This window comes from Diadema antillarum, unplaced genomic scaffold, assembly GCF_040938485.1.
Source record: "Diadema antillarum isolate AM-2024a unplaced genomic scaffold, OU_Dant_1.0 seq00001922_RagTag, whole genome shotgun sequence".
Taxonomy (NCBI): Eukaryota; Metazoa; Echinodermata; class Echinoidea; order Diadematoida; family Diadematidae; genus Diadema; species Diadema antillarum.
In genome coordinates, this window is record NW_027272585.1 from 120708 (window position 1) to 126301 (window position 5594).

Sequence of the window (5594 nt, forward strand, 5' to 3'; positions counted from 1 at the left end):
GGATGGTTTCCCCAAGCAGCCCTCCCAGTATCGGTCATTCGATGTCGGTCGCAGTTGTCGACATCGCGGGGTCCATTGCAGCATGTGGATTTGGCCAGTAGTGTGAAGACCAGCAACTCTCGTCGTGACTTTGTTTTGTGGTTTCCCCACCATATTACCTGATGACAGACTTGGCCAGTTAAGTCACTCTTTCCTCGAGGCAGTTACTAGCGTTGGGACAGTGGACAATCCATGAACAGATTATCATAGGTTGTCCTTAGTCTTCAAGAGGTAATATTATGAGGAAGGGGATGGGTTCTGGAGTCTGGTAGTAATTTGTTTTGTGGTAAAGTTCTACAGTTGGCTCCAAGTCATCTTATCACAGGATTTTTTTTTCCTTCTGTTTACTAAGTTTCACTTGGTGTTTTTTGTTTTTAATTTCTTCTTTTTTTCCCCCTGTGGTCAGTGTATTTCACGTGTTTAATAGTAACTACAAACTCACTGTTGCATGAACCCAAGAGGTAAATGGTAAAAACTCACAGTTACCATCCATGATACACTTAACTGGGTGACTTCATGAGAGATATGCACTGTGAGAGAGTAAGGATCTGAAAGTGTTTGGGCTTTCTGACAAACCGCCCAGCAAGAAAAGGAGATGTTTGACTTGAATGAATGTGATCTCATGCATATTCAAAACTTGTGTATAGCATAGGGAAATGATCAGAAAAAGAAAGATAAATTCTATACAAGAATAATAAAAGCAATGGTGGTTTAAAAAACACTTATTGTACATGCAATATCTTTCTGTTATCATGACTTGAGGAACTTCTGTAATCAAGTCCAGCATAATAGGTCTATCATCTGTCATTTTAGAAATCATTGCATTTCCAGTTTACACAGGCAAACCCCATTACAAGGAACACCAATACCATTAGCCCGCATTCACACTAGATTGCGCATCACTAGGTTGCACATCGCAGGACTTATCTCCAAAACCATAGTGTGGATACTCAACAGGACTTCTCCCCCTGTCTCCACGAAGCAAGTGGGGTCTGGGGACAAAATTTGGAGGAGAGAAGGACTTTGGGCTGTAATTGATAGCGCCCAGCTGTAGTCATCAAATGTGCGCATGCGCAAAGTCTGGTTTCAAGTGGCAGGGCTTGCCCCAAGCCCCCATTGCCCCTGCAGCTCGGGGATAGTAGAGATGGCAGTGTGGGCGGTCAGTTGTAAAAAAGATAAAATCTTTCCTTACGCTCCCCATGACACGTTACCAAGTGTGAACAGGGGGAATATTTCATTGTTACAGGAAGGTTTTCAGTGGTACAGGTTTTTTAACATGTGGGTCAGTGGTACAACTCATGCGACAAAGCGAGCTGATATTGGAAACATATAATGAGATTTCATTTGTATGAGTGGAATTTAAAGGTGAACAGTTATTTTTCCCCGGACTTGCTCTGTTCGCTACATTGAGATTGAATGAAGGGAAAGTGATCACCTTCCCAATACACCCTACGAGGATTCACAACCAGGTGCACATCTTGCACTCATTACACCTGCTGGCACATATTGCACACTTATTACACACAAGAAGTGGAGGGGTAACACTGGGCTAGGTGTGCAGCGTATAGGGGGGCACAGTACTATGCAAGACATGTTGGTAGTAGAAGGTATGACTCACGACAGGTGTATGTAGCTATGGTTACTGGACACTTCCACTCCAGCATGGAGTATAGCAAAACTTGTCACTGGATGTGATTAGAATGTTCTCTCCCCCATCCCCGCCCCCGAATGCAATGTTTGCACTTGTAGACCCACATATGATATTTCCTATTACACATTTTGATGGTTTATATGTGACTTTGTAATTACAAAATTACTGTTCAACAATAGGGCCTACTCTATATTTCGCACAAACGCTTGCTGAAATAAGGTTATTTTCTCTCCTGCATGTGGGGCCCTGATGTAGCAGCAATATATAGTCCTACATTATGATATCCATGTAAGGTTATCTGTTTTTATAAGATTTTGTTGTAACTGGGAATATCTTGCAATCCCAATTATCTCATCATAACAGGGTTTGCCTATAAAAACTTTACCACATGTATTGAAGGAAAAGGCTGATACTTCCTAAAATTGAAACCTTGCGTGATGACAGCTGACACCTGTATAGGACACATGTAGAAATGTGCCGTTTTTGGTCCCAACATATGAGACGAGAAACTTGTGCCTGTAATGTAATAACCCAATGCCTATCGGAATTTTGTGGTTCCTTTATGAAGTTGTCATGGTTTATGAATTTCCTCATCAAAGAGTTTATTTTTGTCGTTTGCATAGTGATAAGCACAAAGAAAGCATGTCAGTGCTGTTGAAAGGCAGGAACGAAAATTTGACTTTTGTGCAAACAACAACAAACAAACAAAAAAGGAAATAAAAATAGAATATGAATTAGTACAATAATTAAAGTCATGGGGATATTTTGTTTAGTAATGTTCATCTGCGACTTCCTTATGCAAAATTTTAAAGCGTGCATAATTGCCAAGCAGGCTCTGGTTGTAAGCAATAGTAATAACTGATGATGAACCATAAACACAGAGTAGAGGTAGTTACATGACTCCTAAGTAGAATTTTCACCGATCAACAAGTAGCTAAGGTTTACAGTTGCAGAAAGTGACAAAAGATAGGTGCAGGGTCAAAAAACAAACAAATCATGCATTTCAGACAGAGCCCATGGGTTTGCTCAGCAACTAGCAAAAAAAAAAAAAGAAAAAAAAGGGGGATTTCATATCTCATATTTCATATTTCATGGCCGATGTATATGCCCTTACAATAAGTGTACGCTTGATGCAAATACGAAAAGCATACATCTTCATCACTCTTCATTGCTCTGACTCATTGTAAAATGGATGAAAATGTTGAGACTTTGGATGAGCAACAGGCAACCACAATAACGGATGCTGACAATTTGTTCGCAGCTTGTGGGTTGTTGTTCTTCATTGTGCAGAACACATACCAATGCCTTCCGTAATTTCCATAACCGTGTGCTTACCAGTAGATACAGTTTGTATGCCAGGGTATCTCGAAAGACATCTTTTTTTCAAGTTATTCATGCCATAGAAGCCATATCACCAATGTTCTATGGAAGTGTGCGCTACATCAGCATCTGGTGCAGTCACCTGTGTACACATAAATCATTGTAAAAGTTGTGGGGTTGCTTGAGTGCAAAGTGCAGTGTGTCAGCACTGTATTCATATTGTATGTTGTGCCTATTTTAAAAGGGAATGAGTAATTAAAATTTGTACAGCATTCATTCTGTATGTGCACTGTTCACCAATCTGCGCAGTAACATTTGGTGATTAACTCAATAGAGTTCAATGAGTAAGACACACCATGTACTGACTGCCATGTACCGAGATTCAGGTGTGTGAAGGCTTTTAACTCCTTGTGTGCTTGACACAGAAAAACCCATAGCATTGTACACAATGTCCTTAAGTCCCTGGCACAGAATGGGTTAATGCAGCAAATGGTTTAACCAACAATACAATTAACAGACAAATTGTGACCCGCTACAACAAAAGGATCCTAAAGTCGCTGACGGCTGAACCGAGAAAATCGAGTTTGAAGTTGCATCATCAAAATTGGTCAAAACAACCGGATTTCTGTTTTGGGCATGATTTTGTAGTCTAATGTTTTGTCTATCATCTGCCGAAATTTTGAAGCTAAATGATCAAAGGAAAGGCAAGAAATCAGAGTTTTTTGGGCCATGATTTACCGACTTTCAACGTATTTAAAGAGAAATGTGTCTGAAGATTTGAATCTAGCGCTGCAGCTAAACTCCGCCCCTAGCAATGAGGGAGTATTCTTATTGGTCAGTGCGTGGCATCCTGATTACTGATTGGTCATACGTAGACCGCTGGCACTAAGCTTGAATGAACATCGTGGAGGTCGCTAGGAACGTGCCTTCTATAGTCAAGCGGTGAAAACTGATAGCCGCTGCGTCGGAAGGAAAACTTTGAAGGCATTTTTCTCGAAACTCTGATTGCCTCAACCACTTGACATGCTAATAAAATCATCGATATTTCCCCAACCGAGTATTTTTATTAGTTATGGTATATATGAAATTAAAGTAGAAGATTAAGGGAATAATGTCGTGCCATTTTCAGAAAATTGTCCTCCCCCGACTTTCGGATCCTTTTGTTGTAGCGGGTCACAATTGACTGCTTTCATTTTGATAGAACAACAAAGTGTATCTAGTGAACTTCAGTATGACCGACAATTTTTCTAATGATCCCATGTGCTGCAAAAATCTGTAGCCGGATTACTACTATTTATTCTTCCATTTAACTCAGATTTTGAAATCATGATACATATAAAGCCAAGGAAGAAATTGAAGTACTGTGCTGAAGGCATTATGAAGAGGGGATTCACTTGTGTGCATGTGAGTGTGGTATCATATCATCAGTTTTTGTGATGGTTCGCCATGTGAGCCCCACAAATGAGAAATCTGCAGTTCATTTTGGAAGCATGCTCATGTATGTTTTATGTACAACTCAGAGGATAGAGTGTGTATAGAGGAGAAAAGTAGAAATAGTAATGAAATGTATGTGTATGCTACATGTGTATGTTTTGATGTGTCAGGTTGGCTTACAAATACATATGGCTCTTTTAAATCAAAGTCAGAGTGGAAGATTTTGCTGGCTGCTTCTGTCGATTCTGTTCATAGTGTAGCATGTACCCAATCACTTTTCTGCCTGATACCATGTCTTCTGGTATCTGTGCCCCAAGTGAATATTATAAAACCTATTACCATCATACAGACACTGTGCATTATTATCAGTTACTGTAAACAAGGAATGTTCGCATGCATTTCAATTTCGTGAATTTTGCTAGCGCCAAGATTCGTTAAATTTAAATACAAGCGAAAGTTCTTGTCTACACTGTATGCATTGAATGCCAGTGGCAATTCGCGAAAATTTCATGCCGCAAAAAAGGTCGTCGGCTCCAATTTGTGAAAATTTCATACCACGAATATATCACATTTTACAGTACATTTTACAGTATAGGGAAATTCCATCCTGATGTTAATGTTGCTTTGTATGTAAACAAACATCAGAGAAGTTGATTAGTGTAAACTTTGGGAAAAGTAGTCAGACACACAAAAATAGTTATGAGCTATACAAGTTTAGAGAGTGAGACAAATGGACTTCTGTGTTTGATCTAGGTGTTGAGCAGTTCTCCTTTCAGTTTGTGCACAAAAATTCTTCAAGTTTCATTTTATCTCCTGAGAAACATTTTTGTCTGACGTGTTCTTGGTATGTGGTAAGAGTGATGTGTTTTTGCATGTCTTCATCAGCAAGTAAGTTCTCTCTGGGCCCAAACATTTGAGAAAAATCAAAAGTAGTGATTTTTTATTTTTTATTTTTTTCTTATGTACAACACCAAGATCACACAGAGCATACAAGAGTAAACCCGTCCATAAGTCCATATTTTGAACAAGATTAGTTCAAGCAAACACTTCAATGGAGCATTAATATGCAGCTTTGCAATAGTATTGCATATTACTCTTTCATTGGTGAAAAAAAACCCCAGAGGAAATATTTGGCAAATTTCAGATATTC